Source organism: Heloderma suspectum, chromosome 6 (assembly GCF_057233095.1).
Source record: "Heloderma suspectum isolate Gila_16-S chromosome 6, 16-S_ref, whole genome shotgun sequence".
Taxonomy (NCBI): domain Eukaryota; kingdom Metazoa; phylum Chordata; class Lepidosauria; order Squamata; family Helodermatidae; genus Heloderma; species Heloderma suspectum.
In genome coordinates this window covers 57,338,221-57,356,529 of record NC_139463.1, presented here as the reverse complement: position 1 = coordinate 57,356,529, position 18,309 = coordinate 57,338,221, and the positions used below count along the sequence as shown (strand labels likewise).

Here is an 18,309-nt window from a genome sequence, read left to right as displayed (position 1 = left end):
GAGATAAGGCCAGACTGGGAGTTGGCAGGGGTGAGCGCGAGGCACCTTCAAATTTTGGGGATGGGCCACACCGATCTAAACCAGAGAAGGGCGGTAAACTATTCTTGAGGCTATGGCTCTGACTTGGGACAAGTGGGCTGCCCCACGAGCCCCACTGCTGGCTGTACGAGCCTGGTCAGCAACTATTTCTAACGGAGTCCGCTCCTGAATTGAGGAAAGGCCGAAGAGCTATCGGCACAGGCTCCGTCCACTAATGCACTGTTGGGCAAAGCAAGGCACAGCAAAAGGCTCTTATGCTCCAGTCGCAAAGCATGAACAGCGCCAGAGGCACTCACTCACAAAGCCCTCCCTTACACCCTTATGCTGCAGTTCATTTCATTTTTTCATTTATTACATTTCTATACCGCCCCACAGCCGAAGCTCTCTGGGCGGTTCACAAAAAAACCAGTTCAGACACTCAGTTCAGTAACTCCTCCCACCTGCCCGTGTCTGAATAGCAGTAGATTTGGGCCTTATGCTAGTGTGTAAGTAGTGCTCAAACTGTCAGATGAGGACAGGGAACAGCTGCAACTCAGTTGTCAGGCCCCAACACTTTAAAACATGGCTCCTTAAGCATAACATCTAAGAGAATAAACTAAACTACCAGATCAAATTTCACATTTGCCGGGAAGTCGCTAGGTAACCTTAGGCAAGCCATACACTCTCAGCCTCAGTGCCTCCCCTACTTGCCCTATGGGGCTAACCTAACTGACCTACTTTACAGGGATGTTGTAAAGATTACTGAGATTATTACCATCCCAAGGAAACGTGATTGGGCACCCGCACTGGCTGCTAAATGCTACTTCCTGTTGAGTTGCCACTGGGCCAAAAATACTCTTTTCCAAGTTTGGAGGGGCAGAGAACTTTGGGTCGTGAGGGCTGTGTGCGTGTATGTTTTCTGTTTTGCTCTCCAGCATATGGCTTGGCTCACTAGCTCGGGTCGTCCAGAGAAAGGTGGCTCCTCTCTGCTTGGGAAACACCATGCGTGGGAGGATCTGGAGGAAAGAATGCATGGAGAAGGGCTGATGTTTAGTCTCGAGCATCTTCAGTTAAAAGGATTTCAGGTTTCAGTTCTTCTGGGAAAGACCTCCTGGAGAGCTGCTGCCAGTTAAAACAGGCAGTTTTGAGCTAAATGGCCTGACTTCGACTCAGCGTACAGCAGCCTCAAATGCTAGTATGCTAGAGAGAAGAGGGGACTGTCCAGAATTTGAGCAGAGGTGGGGCTAGGCGGACCTTTTCTTGCTTCCAACTCTAGTATTGTTTTTAGTCTCACATCTGGATTACACACATTCACTGCTGAGTCAATCTACTTCTGTTCTCTGTTTACTTCCTTGTTCTGTTTCTACAACACACACAGGCATTTTCCCAAACCAGGCGCGGTGAGGGAGGGCGGGAAAAGACAAGCCAGCAGGGTCAAACCTGATGGGAAGATTCCCTTCCACTTATCAATATTTCCCCCCTCCCAATTCTAAGGAGTTAAAATGGGGCTGTTTTCCTATGAAATGTTGTCTACCGCTGAATATCTGGAAGAGACCCTTGTAAGGAAGTCGATGATTCTCTGCAAGCTCATGTAGTGTAGGGTATGCAGAGAGCGAACTGCTTTATTTCTTCTATGGCTACTTTATTATTTCTCCCACTTCCTTATCCTGAACCTTAATAAACCCTTTTTAAAAATCAGGAACCCGGCATTGACTGGGCATTTCACTAGCCTATGGATCTTTGTTCCACCTGCCTGCCAGATAGGTCATGTCCATGCTTGGCTAAGGGAGAAACGCAAGAGAACAACAAATTGGGCTCTGGCTGGAGGTAACTCGGAGAGTTTGCTTAAAATTTCCTCCTTGCTCTCAGGTAATTAACCCAAATGTCTGGGGGTCTTCACTCATCCCAGATTTCGGTTGAACTGACTGACTGGTGGCAGCACTGGGCACATCAGTCAACATGGTGTGCTCCAGCCTAGACTGCGCTGCAGAGCAGATAGAGTAGTTTCCTCCACAATGTGTTCATCTGGAAATGCTGATGTGGAGAGAGCTGGGGGCATTTCAGGGAGAATAAATGGACAACAGGGAGTGCCTGATCCTTCCTTTTCCTCCTTGTAACCCCCTGGCTCATTTATTTATTTATTTATTTCTATACCGCCCAATAGCCGAAGCCCCAATTTACCCTCAGCCCAGCTCAAAGATCAGAAATAAGTGTGACAGGGGGTGGGGGGGGGTTATGTCTAGGATGAGAATTTGGTGGGGAAGCAGTGGGCAACGGAGGCGTATACACCCTCCTGCCTTCTCACCCATCTTCCCCTCTAAATGCCCCTCCCATTAGTAGTACCTGTCAAGCAAGGATTTGGGAAGACATAAAGATGAGATAATATGTAACTGGCCTAAGAAAGGTCAGTATTATCACCACCATGTTACAAATGTGGGGCAGAGAGGACAGAGAGGCAGACCTTTCGAAGACCACATAAGGACTTCACAGGAGATGTGACATTTGAACTGAATTACCTTCCTATTTTGCAGCTCAGCTTCTTAATCACTAGACCTGCAGACTCAGTGTACTGCCAGGGCCAGCCCAAGGTATTTTGTGGCTTGAGACAATTCCACACATAGAAGCCAACCAGACTGGCAGTTGACTCTTATTCAGCCTTTGCAAAGGGACACACACAGCTCAGTCCTCCAACATCCACTCTCCACCATCTGTCACCTAAGGTGGCTGCCTCACTCTGCCTCATAGTATAGAATCGTAGAATCATAGAATAGTAGGGTTGGAAGGGGCCTACAAGGCCATTGACTCCAACCCCCTGCTCAAGGCAGGAATCCAAGTCAGAGCATCCCTGACAGGTGGCTGTCCAGCCTCATCTTGAATGCCTCCAGCGTGGGAGAGCCCACCACCTCCCTAGGTCATTGGTTCCATTGTCGTATTGCTCTAACAGTCAGGACGTTTTTCCTGATGTTCAGCTGGAATCTGGCTTCTTGTCACTTGAGCCCATTATTCCGTGTCCTGCACTCTGGGATGATAGGGAAGAGATCCTGGCCTTCCTGTCTGTGGCAACCTTTCAAGTACCTGAAGAGCGCTATCCTATCTCCCCTCAGTCTTCTCAAGGCTAAACATGCCCAGTTCTTTCAGTCTCTCCTCATAGGGCTTTGTTTCCAGTCCCCTGATCATCTTTGTTGCCCTCCTCTGAACCCTCTCCAGTTTGTCTGGATCCTTCTTAAAGTGTGGTGCCCAGAACTGGACACAGTACTCCAGATGAGGCCTAACCAGTGCTGAGTAGAGGGGAACTAGTACTTTCCGGGATTTGCAAGCTATGCTTCTATTAATGCAGCCCAAAAGAGCATTTGCCTTTTTTTGCAGCCACATCACATTGTTGGCTCATATTCAGCTTGTGTTCGACAACAATTCCAAGATCTTTCTCGCTTGTAGTGTTGTTGAGCCACGTATCCTCCATTTTGTAACTGCAATTGGTTTCTTTTTCCTAGGTGCAGAACTTGGCATTTATTCCTATTAAATGTCATTTTGTTGTTTTCTGCCCAGCGCTCAGTCTATCCAGATCACTTGAACTTTGTTTCTGTCTTCCAACGATAACAAACTGTCTTTTGTTATCGTTTTGCCATCCTTATTTAATAGCTGAACCACCATTTCTTTCCTCTGCCTTTTACTATGCACATAGCTGAAGAAAGCCTTTTTGGTGCTTTTAGCCTCCCTCGCTAACCTCAGCTCGTTCTCAGCTTTAGCCTTCCTGATGCCATCCCTGCAATTCTGTGCTACCTGCCTGCACTCTTCCATTGTTGCTTGGCCTTCTTTCCACTTCCTATATGTGTCCTTTTTTGTTTTCAGGTCATCCCTAAGCTTTTTGTGAAGCCACATTGGCTTCTTCTGTTGTCTTCCACCTTTTCTTTTTGTTGGAATTGCTTGTGATTGTGCCTTGAGAATTTCCTTTTTTAAAAGCTCCCACCCATCTTGGACTCCTTTTCTCGTTAGCGTCGCTTGCCATGGGACCTTACTGATCATTGTTCTGAGTTTATGAAAATCAGCTTTCCTAAAATCCAGGGTACGCATTTGACTACACTCTGCTTTTGCTTCCCTTAGAACCAAGAACTCAAGTACAACACGGTCGCTTTCCCCCAGAGTTCCTGTAACTGCTACTTTATCCACTAAGTCATCTCTGTTGGTTAGGATCAAGTCAAGGATAGCCGATCCTCTAGTTCCTTCCTCTACTTTCTGTAGGAGGAAGTTATCTGCCACATAAGTCAGGAATTTCCTTGGGGGGCCATGTTTTGCAGAATTTGTCTCCCAACAAATATTGGGGAAATTGAAGTCCCCCATTACTACTACATCATGCTTCCTTAAAACTTTGGCTATTTGCTTTCCAAAACTTTCATCCTTGTCTTCTCCTTGGTTGGGTGGCCAGTAGTAGATTCCGACCACCAGGTTCCTTTTATCCTTTGCTCCATTTATTTTGATCCAGATGCTCTCGATGGGGCTACCAAGCTCATCCTCCTGTATTTCTGTGCAGATATATGTATTTTTCACATACAGTGCAACCCCACCTCCCTTTCTGTTCCTCCTGCTCTTTTTGAACAAGTTAAATCCTTCCATTGCTGTATTCCAGTCATGAGAGTCATCCCACCAAGTCTCAGTTACACCTGTCAAGTCATAATTTCCCTCCCACATTAAGAGTTCAAGTTCATTCTGTTTGTTTCCCATACTCTGGGCATTAGCATATAGACATCGAAGACCATGTGCTTCATAGTCTGGCTTTCTTCCTACATGTGTCTGAAAGGGCTGCTCCGGTGTACCGCTGGTGCCAAAGTAAATTAATCCAAATGATGCACCACGGAAACCTAAATTTTATACTTGGGATAAGCATGCAAGTCAACACTGCAATCCTATAGATGACTTCTCAAACGTAAGCTCCAGCGGGTACAATGGGCCTTAACCCCAGGGAAGGGTGAAGAGGATTGCAGAAAGGCAGAGTAATCCAGGTTGCAGGGTAAGAGGAGTGAAGTGGCAGATCATCTCCCACTTAAGCCTTGCCGGCTCACTCACGCTGGCCAGAACAGGAGGTGGGGTGGTCTTGTATTTTTTCCTCTTTGGCAGTTCTTCCCCTTCGCCCCCTCCCCGTGGGTTTCAACCGGAGGGAAAATGCCTACACTCGCTTCAGGCTGGCATAGGTGAGGGGGCTTTCCAGGGGAATGAAGGGGCCATAGATCCAGTGAATGCAAGGCTACATCCATGGAGGGAGATTTATGCCCATAGTTTTCTGTGGGGAAACTGGGGCAAACGCACCCTGCCACCCGCCAGAGCTCTTCTCCATTGTCAGAAGGGCACTTCTGCCTCAGTCTGACCCCTCCAGCCAGTGGATCTGGGGGGTAGGATTGCTCTGTAAGTCACTTTGCATATATTCAGTCACTTTGCCTAGTGGCTTTTGTTTCCAAAGCTTGGGCGTCAAGGACTCTGAGTTCCTGAACAAGAAATGGCATGGCAAAGGGTAAATACCAATGTGACCAGAGGGGTGGGAGGTTGTAAAGATTTAGTATATATGGGCAACAGAGTAGAAATGGAGGGAACAGAAGCCAGGGAATGGGTGAGGAAGGGAAGCTGTCATGATACCGGACACCAGACTGCCAAATCAAACCAACCCATAAGAACATAAGAGCCCTGCTGGATCAGACCAAGGGTCCATCTAGTCCAGCATTCTGTTCACACAGTGGCTGACTAACTGCCTCCAGGAAACCCACAAGCAGGATGTGAGTGCAACAGCACCCTCCCGCCCATGTTCCCCATCAACTGGTATACATAGGCAGGCTGCCTCCAACCCAGGCACTCGTGGTATATACAGATACCTGGTGAAGTCGTACAATAGATAGTTGTTCTTCTGTTCACACCAGAGAAGAGGGGTCACAGATGTTGTTAGGTTCTATCTTTTACTGAATCAGGTTTATAAGATTGCTTATAAGGGGGTTAGAGAAATTCATGCGGGATATGGGTATAAACAGCTACTACTCAAGATGGCTACACACTACCTCCAGGGTTGGAGGCAGTTTGCCTTTCATAGAATCATAGAATAGAAGGGGTTGGAAGGGGCATACAAGACCATCGAGCCTAACCCCTTGCTCAGTGCAGGAATCCAAGTCAGAGCATCCCTGACAGGTGGCTGTCCAGCCTCGTCTTGAATGCCTCCAGTGTGGGAGCGCCCACCACCTCCCTAGGTCATTGGTTCCATTGTCATATTGCTCTCAGGAAGTTTTTCCAGAAGTTCAGCCGGGATCTGGCTTCCTGTCGCTTGAGCCCATGATTCCGTGTCCTGCATTCTGGGATGATCGAGAAGACATCCTGGCCTTCCCCTCTGTGACAACCTTTCAAGTCCTTGAGGAGCGCTATCCTATCTCCCCTAAGTCTTCTCTTCTCAAGGCTAAACATGCCCAGTTCTTTCAGTCTCTCTTCATAGGGCTTTGTTTCCAGTGCTGGCGAACAACCCTGGGAGAGGGCTATCGTCCTCATGTCAGGGCTCATGGGCTTCCTAGAAGCATCTGGTTGGCCACTGTGGGGAACAGGTTGCTGGATTACATGGATTTTGTCTGATCCACAGGGGTCTTCTTATGTTTTGTGTTACTGTTGGGGAGGGGGGGACCTATTGAATTACCCAGGATTCTTCATCAGGCAGAAAACTATGATAAGAAGCGTGTCACCTCAAAGACCATACATTCCTAAGCAAATATAGATCATTCCAATGAAAAGTATCACCTTATCTAGACTGCATCTCATTTTTGCACCACAAAGTTAATCAAGATTAATTTTTATGGTTCTTTCTTTAGGGAACCTTGGTAAATATATGGGGGGGGGGGGCTAGGGAGCGGAACCAAATTTTCAGCACCTTTAACTGCAACCCCCAGGGAGATGATTTTCCTCCCTCCCTCTCTCTTGGCAGCACATAGGAGCCTGCAGTACGGCTGCTTGGGAAGGGACGGCAGCACCACAGTCAGCCACTGTGGCAGTGCAAGGGTCGGGTTCCAGCAGTGACGCACAGGAGCAAGTCATACTGTCATGGCCACATCAGGGCCCTGACACCGAGTCTAAGCTCAGCCGCTAAGCTGAGCCCAGCACATCAGCTGCCCTTTCACCAGTCCTCCACAGCAGCAAAGGGAAAAAATATCACCAGGGGTTTCAGCACAACTCAGAGAGGGCAGAGAGATAGAGTGTGTCACGGAGGGTCAAAGTCCTACCATTAGATGAAAGCTGCAAATGCAGCACAATCCTCAAGTAGAGAGGAGAGAGAGAGATGCTTGAAGCTACTGCTTTGATTTTTCCAATTAGTTATGTTTTGTGTTTCCCAAGTATATATACTCAGGTGCAGGGGCAAGCAACCTGTTGCCCTTCAGATTTTTTGGACTGCAATTCCCATCATCCCTGACCATTAGCCACACTGGCTGGGACGTATGCAAGTTGCAGTCCAAAACTTCTGGAGGACAACAGGTTGCCTACTGCATGCACACATATTCTTACCCCACGTCCTCACATCTTGTCTGTTCCTCCTCTGCCAACATTTAGACTACACACTTCTTTGAACAAGGACCTGACTTTTTGCCTCGGTTACTCGCTAAATTCCTATGTACACCAATGACTCTATACAAATAACGAGCAGCCAGCGTACCTGCCCATGTCTGCAATTCCAAAAGCCTGAGGCTCCTAGGCAGCCTCCAAATCCTGGGCCTCCACTACTTGAGCTAAGAAACTCAGTAAGAAGAAACTCAGAATACGTTTCTGAATATTAAGAAATATTTCTTAATATTAGTACCTATTCAAAAACATTATTCAACAGTAGGAAAGAAACAATAAAAAACTCTCTACAATAAGAGAGAACTCACCTTTTGAAAAACATACACACTGGAACATCAAAGATGAGAAGAAGCCACGTGTTTAAATAAAAAAGGGTCGCCTGCCTATCATTAAGTCAGATTTAGATAAAGAATAAAGATTTAGATGAAGAATAAATCAACAAAGACATTTGCAGATCTCAGTCTGAGCCTAGCAGGCCAGGTGGTGTTGGCTTGCACAGCCTGGAATGTATACTAAAAGCATGCAAACAGGAGGAGTCCGGCAGACGGTCCTCTGAAATCACTGGGAACTGCCATTCCTATTCATGTCTGGGAGGGTGTTTACCTCATCCTCTCTTCCGATCCCTCTTTTGTAGGGTCAACAGTCCACACGATTGCCAGGACTCCACGCCCCCGACGGAGCCGCCCTCCTGTTTGCCACTCTGGAGGGGCGCTGCACTACTTCGGAGGCTGCGGATGCTGCACTCAGCCCACAGTCCATCAGGCAAGCTACCCAAGGGACACCACAAGCTTGATTTCTGAAAGGCCCAGTTTGCACCAGCATGGCCATCACTCGCTGAGCAGCGATGATTTCCATTTGTGAAAACAGGTAAGATTCAACTGATGGAACTTTCTTATCACCCTACGTCAACTCAAACGCAGTTCTCAAAACTCAAATTCAAAGGAGGCAGTTCACACATTCAGTAATCCGGTGATAAGAGATCAAGCGATGTGCATGCAAGATAGGATGCGCATGCAAGATACCAGCCCTAGCAAGAATTCATAGAATCAGAGAATTGGAAGGGGCCTACAAGACCATCGAGTCCAACCCCCTGCTCAATGCAGGAAGCCTGATTCCCAGGCGGTCTCGTCTCCCATCCAAGTACTAACCAGGGCTGACGCTGCTTAGCTTCCGAGTTCAGGCGCATCCAGCCCTTTGCTCGTATCTAACTGACTTCCTAGATGGGAGAGGAAGATGCAGGATGGAAGTTCTCACCACGCAGTTACACCTCTCGGTAAGGGTATTCCAAAAGGTGAGGGTACTCCATTTCTTGGGGCTGGCTTCATCTCCAGAGGCAGCTGGCTTCATCTGTAGCTTGAATCCTATCACTACCAGCCTAACTACCTGTAACCTAATTAACATAACATTGGAAACTTCCTGCTTTTGTCTGAAAGGCAGTAGATGTAGCAAGGTAACCAGCCTAGTCCTGCAAACACAGATTTTTAAAAGATGTTCCTTGAGGTTGGAAGGGGGCAGCTGTGTCAGGCCATGGCAGAAAACAAAACCAAGGGCATATTAAGGACAGACCTAAACTGGTTTAATAGCAAGTGCCTCTCCCAAGGGATCCATAGTTCTGTGAGGAGGGAGACAGGGTTCTCTAACAGAAAATATTCAACAGCCTCACCAAACTACAACTCCCAGGCTTCTTGGGAAGAAGCTATGGCCGTTAAAGTGGCATAAAATCAATATATTTTTGCAGTGTAGATATACTCCAAGAGCCCTTTGGCACTTCGAAAAAATAATTAATTCATTGCAAGATAAGCTTTCATCCAAAAGCAAGCCTAAGGCTGCAATTGTAAACATGCCTGCTTGGAAGGAAGTCTCACTGAAACCAGTGCAATTTACTCCCAGAGAGGACTGGGTTGCATGTCTTCATCTACAACACCACACAACTATCACACTTGGAAGATAAACAGTTGCCACATGCACAGGAAAGTTGCCAGGGACAGCATCCCTGGGAATGAAACATAGGCAAAAATGGCTTGCCAGCTAAGCCTCTGTATTGCAGAGGCACTGTGGCTGCAACGCTTTTCCAAGCCTCCCTCAACCCTGCCTCACTTCGTGGCCAGGCTGGGCTTCAAAACAGACACTGGCCTGGCTCCTTACCAGGCAGAGGAACTTGACAAAACTTGGTACTTTCTTCTTTTGTCTAGGACATACCTTACTAACATATGTGTGGATGCGCGGGCTGGTTACAAACATCGGTTGGCCACTAACATTTGTGGATATATTTGCAAGTCTGGATCAAACACTCAAAATCTGTATAAACATATATGGGGCACGGGGCACCAAGAGGCCTGCAAGAAGCCGCTCTTCAAATTTTTGGTATAAAAAATAAAGTTGACCATTGATTCTGAGGTTTAATCAGTCATTTATTATTTGTGATCTCTCTTCTGTGCGTGCCTGGCGGATGTGGCGCGTTTTCCTTCCCAGTGCACATCGCATCTCGGGTCAGCTGCCTCCACCGGAGGTATGTCTCATGCCAATGTTCCAGGGGATTGCTAATTGCTCAGGACACGAGATAAAGAAAAGCCATTGAGAATGCTCGTCTGTGGTGCCCGAGTCGAAGACATCCTTTCAAAAAGAGTAAAATGTGGGGAGGGCAGGCACACGTCATCCAGACTGCACAGTTCACTACTTGATCTCCCAAGCAAAATGTTTTAAGGGTTCCCTTCAACCAGAGATTAATCCCAGCCAGTCATGAAACCTATATAGAATATATATATATATATATATATATATATATACACACACACACACACACACACACACTCCATGTAACCTATATGGAATGCCACATCTCATTCCCATAGTGATTAAGCATGTGAGTGCAAGGAGCAGGAGAACATCCAAAGATATAACGCATCTGCATTGTCCATTAAAAGGATCGCCGTAGACTCTGGGGCCTTTTGCTCGTTTGCCTTGAAGAGATTCTCTATTTGCCTGTTTCCCAGCTACTATTCGATACAACCTTAAACCATTCAGATGTCTCCTTGGTGAGAGCCTGGCATTCCAGGACAGCCCGGCATTCCAGGACAGCCCTTTCCCTTTAAAATTTTTATTTTAAAAGTATATCTATGTATATATGATGTAAAAATGTGTCTGTTGTAATTATACCATAAGAATGAGTAGACCAGATTCTCAGCATAGTTGGGTAATTTATGTTTCAGGTTCTCAGTAACATGATGGTGACAAGCAAACTGGGCTTTACCTTGGGCTTTTCTCTTGCCTGGACCTGTGAGAATATGATGGATGGATACTATGGCTATATTTCTTGTTGTCTTTTATCATTTTGATATTTTATACAATTTTAATACTGTTGATGATTTAATTATATTTTTAACTTTTGTATACTTCTATTTATAAGTTTTAACTGTACAAGTTTTAATGTTGTAAAGCCGCCTTGAGTCCCAATATTGGGAAAAAGGCGGGATATAAATAAATATAATAATAATATTAATATTAATATTCCGTTCATATAGGTATAAAAACTATGTATTAATTTAATTCACAATAAATAAATCCTTCTGCTTTTTCCAGCTCATCCTTCCCAATGTGTAGATACTCCCACAACCAGTCACCAAACAAACAACAGACACCACCACAGCAGTTGTGACACACTGGGAAGGGTGAGATGGAAAAATCAGAGGGATTACCCCACCCTTAACCCACGAGCTTAGTGGCTATTTTGCCTTTACCGACGGGTAGACCACTGAAAGAATTTAGCCACTCAGGAAAGTGAAACTATTTCCCAACATTATCAGTCCCTATAAATTGTCACTGGCACATGTTATGCCTACAGGAGGACCTGAGGAAGACTTTTCATAATCGAAATGGAATTACACTGGGGGTCCATAGACTGTCACATACACATGATATTGTTGTTCCTGAAAAATTTACCGTTAACAAGTTATATGGCTGTTTTGAAAACAAAATTATTTGGCATAATTGTACCATCGGTAACTGGTCTAGTGCAGTGTTGTAGGGTTTCTTACACTTGGGAGTGTTATTTTGAATTTTCTAATATCAAATTTGATAAATTAACAAGCAATCTGCATTGTTGCTGAAACCGATCCCTTCATTTACATACAGTGCAAATCCTATATATGTGTCTACTCAGAGATAAGCCCCATTTTGAACAACCGGACTCAATCCCATGTAAACACAATCCTATACACGTCCACTCAGGTTCCCATTAAGTTCAGTGGGCTTACTCCCAGGTAGGTGGGGATTGGATTGCAGCCCTAGAGTTTAGTTATGAAGATACAATGGGGACGTGCCATTTATGTCACCTGGAGTTCCTTTGAGAAAGTGTGCAATACCTGTGATTAGAATCCTGATACATATTGTTAGATTTAGGAAATTAAACATAATGTTTTTACTTGGCTGCCATTTTTATATGCTCTTATCTGATTTTTAGATAGTTTTATTATGTTTGTTATGCGGTTTAGGATTTTTTTAATTGTGGATTTTATTGTTAACTGGCTTGGTCATTTTTATATGGAAAGGTGGGGTATAAATTTAACTCTCTCGACTGGGCCATCCATTTGTCTAGCTCAAACAGGAACAGCACACAGAGATGAGTTTTCGTGGCTGCCACATAATTGTGCAGCAATCTGCTCCAAGAGGCCCATTAAATTCCAGGGTTGAATCTCTTCTAGAAGTGCTGAAACAGTTTCCTGTTTGGATTTGGCATTTAACAACCATGATTACAGAGATGTAATGTAATATTAATTAAAACTGGATGCTCTTGGGAATTAAGAGGATAAAAGTAAACACTGAAAAGGAAAAACTGTCCCCATTTTCCCACTCCATCTCATTTGATCTCCTGTGTGACCGTCACTTTTAGATTGTAAATCCGCAGGTGAGACCCATGCTTTTTTAAATGAGTTTTGTACAGTGGTTCATAATGTGTAAAGTGCTTTCAAAATAAAACTGATGGTGATGGAAAACGGAAACAAAGAAGAGAGCATCTCCAGAAGAGAACACCTCCGGAGAGCCTCACCACTGAGTTACTATCACAGCCACCTCAAACACTACTTGGATGAAGAAACAGGGCTTCCTTCAGGGCAGATGGTGCAGTTTCCAGGTAAGCATGGCCGCTGGGGCTTCGCTTTTTGCACACACCAGTCAACAGAGAGCCGGTGTGGCGCATTGGAGAGAGAACTGCACTTGGACCTGAAAGATCTGATTTAAAATTCCAGCCCAGCCATGAGGTCACTAGATGGTGTAAAGAAAGTCATTCTCCCTCAAAGTCCCATTTGGAAAGTGGAAATGACAGAGACCTATTACTTCATAGTGTTGGTCAATATGATAAAAAGTAACTGCTGCTTAAAGGAGGCTCTGTGTACTAACATTCTGCACCTGTAGCGAACAAAGTGAATTCAGAATCCCTGAATTCTGCTGCAAAATGCCTTCGTTTGATGCAGAGTGATATACTCCGCCTAGACCTAGAATAAAAATGCTACCTTTCTAGGCAGTAGGCCTTACTCTATATGGAGCTGCCTTATACGAAGTCAACCCATTGGTCCATGTAGACCAGTACTGTCAACTCTGCTCGGCAGACTGTATCCTTTAATTGAAGGTGCTGGGGTTTGAAATGGGGACCTTATGCATCAAAAGCCATAATCTTTCTACCTACTTTTGCCAATGATTTGAAAATCCATCAAATAAAGTGAAGCGGAGCTGATCCAAATGGCATTTTTACAGGTTGGCAAATTTTGCTCCCTTTTACCCCTGGAGAAGAATCCAGTTGTTTTTCCAAGGCAATGCTTCAGTTAATATGTTTAAAGGTTAACCCTACCCCACCACGGCTCCAGAAATGACAGACAGCTTACAAGGCCATGGCTGAGGCCAACCAACCAGGAAGCCTTCAGAAAGAAGGGATTCCTTTGTCTAGCGGCCCTTGCTGACTTCAGTTCAGTCTGCCCCACACTCAGTCTTAACTAATTAAAGTTGACGGCAGGAGTTGGGTTCCACCTGGGTTTTTATTAACTGAACACTCGCTCTGTCCCTTTCCCAAGCCATCAAGTCATGTCCTTCTAAAATTGGCCAAAGGCCAACTGGCAATCCACAGGCTGGATCCTGGCAGCAACATTTAGTCAAAATGTAGAAGAAAATACCTCAGAGTCTGTACATTTCCCTCATCACGGAACGAAACTGGTCCCCACACATCTGGGATTAAGGGAAGGACCATGTGTTGAGGAGCAAAGCAAGTCCACTTTGCCCCAGAGTGCTACTGTAGGTAGGGGAGGGGAGGATTTGCAGTTGGCAAGGGGATTCTTAAACTTTCTCCTGTAAATGTTCCCCCCCCGCCCTTTTTGGTCAATTTTTTCACATGTTGTCTCTAAGTTTGGAAATAAGCCAATCCAGATGACAAACAGCTGGGAGGGGGCATTTGCTGGGAGGGGGCATTTGCAGGGATGGAAAGAGCCCAGCAGTGTCCTCCCATCAGAGGATTCTCCTCTACAAATGCCTCCCCTACCACTCGTTTGGGGTGACTTTGGCAAACAAATTCAAATCAAAGGCCTGCCTTTGAAGGACCAGGTCTGCAGGGTAGGAATGCTTCCGGTCTCACCACTGTTTCGGGAGGCACGGTAGCAAAGAGTACCTTTTACCAGCTAAGCCTGCTATGCCAGCTGCAGCCCTATATAGAATGGTAAGACTTGGCTACAATTAGCCATGCACTCATTACCTCCAAGATGGACTTCTTCTAATGCATCTTACATAGGGCTGCCTCCGACGGCAGTTCGGAAACTTCAACGGGTGCAAAATGCAGCCGCCCACTTTCTAGTGCGGACCAAAAAATCAGAACATGTAACACCAATCTGGCAGCATTGCATTTGGGGCCCAATTCAAATTCTTTTTTTCAAATTTTGAAAGTCCTAAATGGGACCAGGTTATCTAAAGGACTGCCTTCACCCATATGATCCCCTCCGCACATCAGGATCTGCATCAGAGGCCTTACTCACATGTCCGATAGTAAGATCTATCAGGTTGTCTGGCACAAGACACAGGGCCTTCTCAGCTGTGGCCCCTCAGCTGTTGGAAAACTGTTCTGCACGCTGCCTTCTTCCAAGATTGCAGTTGGTCTTTGTAACTTAGAATTGCTTTCAAATACTTGTGAGTGCAAATTTGGTTTGGTGAATGTACTGTTATGTGGGCCACTTGTGAGGGCACGGCTTTGAAAAGCAGAAAACTAGAAAAACTTTAAACAAACAAACAAACACTGCTCCGGGAATAAACACTTGCCAAAGGAACATGTAGTTCTATCCTAAAGGATAAAGCATGGCGGAAATAAATGTGTGTAACAACATACCAAAAGCCTTTAAGAAAAGAGAGTGAGGAGAAATAAGCCACCCCGGGGGGAGGAGATTTGGAACAGAGAAGTGGTAGCTTGGGATGGAACAAATAACTCTGCTGCTCCTTGCTGCTTCTGTGCTCCATCCAAGTCATGCCTCCCTTACCCCTTTTCCACAACAGGATTAAAAGCATATATTTGCGAGGGTAAACTTGTTTAGGGTTCTCAGGCCTCTCAAAATTAAGTCCTTGGAGCCCTGCGAGCTCAGGGGAGGGGTGTGCACGCTGCCTTTTAGAGTGGGGGCAGAGCCTAAAAGCACTTGGTGATTTGTTTGATTAAAAAGCCCACTCGATGCTCCTTCGAACTGTTCTCCAAGGCGGGATGATTGTCCTCTTCCCAAATGTCTCAAAAAGGTAGTATGCCTGTCTGTCTCTCTTGCACTGACTCTCTCCTACAGAAAGAGAAAGATAGTGAGACTGGAAGTATATTTTGGGAGGAGGAGGGGGTTTAAAATTTCAAATGGGCTCTGTAGGAGATAGCTTGCCTCCATCCTTATTTTCGGCTTCTCACTCTGAAATTTAACTCCATCTCCTGGAGTCTAGGGCCTGGACAAAGCTAAACAACAACAACAATCCTGATACTTTGGCTATATCCTGAAAACTAGCATCCCTACATGTGTTTGGAGAGGAAGGAGTATTTTGGCAAGGGGATCTGCAGTGAAAAATGCAGCTTGAAAATCACCCCTCTCCAACTACGGCTTTTCTCTAAAAAGAAAAAGAAAAAAAAGCAGGTGCAGTTTTGCTACGTGTGTCTGTGCGTAATGCTTCGTTAGGCCTAAGAAGCAGGATCCTCGGAATACAGGGTACAACCTGCAGCCAAGCCCGAGCCATGGCACCTTTGCTATGCCAGCAGACAAACTTGGAACAGAACTGAAATTGTATCTCACCCTATATATAAATTGCGGAGAGTTTGTCACACGCTCCGCCACCCACGGTGATAAACAAAGGAAGCCCAGCTCCGGTAGTCTGTTCCCCTTTTCCGTGAACCACTTCCGGGCTGCACCTTCTATGCAAAATCAGATACCCTTGTTCCAGATTGATTGATGAAGATCATAGCTACTCCCTACCAGTTCATGAATGTGAAGTGACACTCCCCATTCACTTATAAGCTGGAAACGGCTAATCAGTTTCCAGTAGATTGGGAAGGGTTTCCAACCCAACTGTTTAACAACTAAAACCTTCTTCTCTAAATCAGGATGAGCTATAGTAGTTTGGATGCAGATTTACAGTTGCATATGCAGGCCATTCCATTTTATGGGATGCAGTAGGCAACTGGCTCTGCCCCCTGAGTCACTATTTTGCACTGGGCCCTGTTGGTGGGCCTCAGATTCGTAGTAACAAAACAAAGCAGATCCTGCAAGCATGAATTCTGCCAATGGCTACAAGAGAGTAGGGAAGTGTTGCTAGCGGTCATCAAATTATCTGGAGTATGCATCCAAACAGGGAATCTTATTTATCGCCATGTATGCTGTCTAGTTCAATGGATGCACACACTCACACACAGAAAAAGAGATGTTTAAGTTATGCTAGGTGGCTTCGTGGCCAAATCCAGACCCATGAAGGCTACTATCCACTTCCCAGTTGCCCATTCAGAAGCAAGTGTATCTATTTTTAGGTTACAGCATCTTCTGCAGCCATGGGACCAAACAGCAGCCCCCTTTTGGGGATGAGACAGGACCCTGGCCCTGCCACCCACCATCACCTTATCAGAAAAGCTCTGCTTGAACAGACCAGGGGTCAATCTGTGGAGAGCCAGATGCCTCCAGGAAATCCAGAAAGAGGGCACAAAGGCAGTAGTCCTCTTCTGCTGCAACTAGTACTCAGAGGTACACTGCCTCTGTACCTGGAGGTTCCATTCAACTCTCATGGCAAATGCCCTCATCCATTAACTTGTCTATAAGTGGCCCTCCTCGTAAAACTAGTTGCTGACCTGGCAATTATGTCCATTGTCCACCTTGCAGTCATGCTCAATATTTTTCCCACCTCCCCCTCCATTATGGGTCTTCAAAAAATAAAAAGCCCAAACGCTGAAACAGACTACCCTGAATCACAAGTTCCCGGTCATTTTCTTTTGTCCAGCTTCTCCTCTTTTCATCTCTGCTTTAAGGGTGCAAATAAGAATGCAGCAAAACCAGACTCAACTCTTCATGAATAATCGGAAACAAATGGTAGGAGGTGTGTAAAGAAAAATACATTGTTTTCAAACTCAAAATATATGTATTCCCCCCCCCAAAAAAAAAACCCAACCCAGAAGAAAGTTACCAGAAACATTGGGGCGGGGGGCGGGGGGATCAGCTTCAAAACTAATATGAGAAAAGGCGTAGGTAAGGTCCGGGGATCTAAAACAGACCAGGCAGGAACAAAAAGGAAGTATCGTAAATCTCAGAATTCCAGACTTTATACTGGGCTGCAGTTGTATCCAAACACACCTGGGAGCAAGCTCCACTGAACACAGCGGGGCTTCCTTCCGAGTAAATATACCAGGGACCAGGCTGTAGATCTCTCCGATCAGCCCCCCAGTTTTTATCCTCAGCGTGACCCTTCCTGACCCCCGGTCTGAGGAGGAGGAAGAGCAGCAAAACCAGCCCGGGGAGAGGGAGGGAGGCGGGCGAGAGCGCGCCTGCGTCAGCTTACCTGGCCCAGGTGAGTCGTGTTTCCACCGCGGCCTCAAGACTCAGAACTGGGGGATCCTGTTTAGTTTGAATCCTTTATCTACCTGCCTCCAAAGTGGCCACGCCTCCTCGTGACATCATAGCCGGTCAAAACACACACACGCGCGCGCACACACACACACACACGGACCAGGATGAGCCAAAGGTGTTGCAGCAGGTGCATGACGGCGCCAAGTTCCCTCCTCCTCTGGCCTATTGCGCAGAGTCTGGCATTGAACTTTCCCTAACTCCCCCTCCCCGCTCCATCATTTCTCCTTCCCCTCTTTCTTTCTTTCCCTAAAGATCAAGGCATGGCAGTATTCCGGCTAGCAAGGAAAGGGCATCCGGCGTTACTCGTAAGCCTGACGGAACCAGACTTGACAGCTTCGGGAGAGAAGAGATGGGGCGGGGAGTGGAGTGGAGGCCGGAGAATGAAAGCCCACAGTTCTGGCTGGCCTGCTGGACCCACACCTTGATCATAACCTTCTATGGGGACAGCTTGCACAAACGTGCCCATGTTGGACCTACCGCTTCAGTCTGCACATGGGACGCATGACTGGAGAGGAGGAAAAAAAAAAGTTCCCTGCAACCTAGACAACTAAACGTCAGGGGAAAGGGTTCGATGTGAAGGAAATGCTTGCATGTTGTTTTGTTTTGCTTTTTATGTTGA

The 18,309-nt window shown here is 46.1% G+C and overlaps 1 protein-coding gene across 2 annotated transcripts in view; it reads right to left on the bottom strand.

Moving 5' to 3' along the window:
• GRB7 (growth factor receptor bound protein 7) overlaps positions 1-18,309 on the bottom strand; it is an 81,410-nt gene that overhangs the window by 45,919 nt on the left and 17,182 nt on the right. Inside the window, exon 1 of one of the 2 annotated variants that reach the window (XM_084804516.1) lies at positions 17,623-17,712. The exons of the other annotated variant lie outside the window; for it this stretch is intronic. The gene's annotated coding sequence lies outside the window, so the exon portion shown is untranslated. Of the gene's footprint in view, positions 1-17,622; positions 17,713-18,309 lie in introns of those variants that run through there. 2 annotated transcript variants of the gene reach the window in all.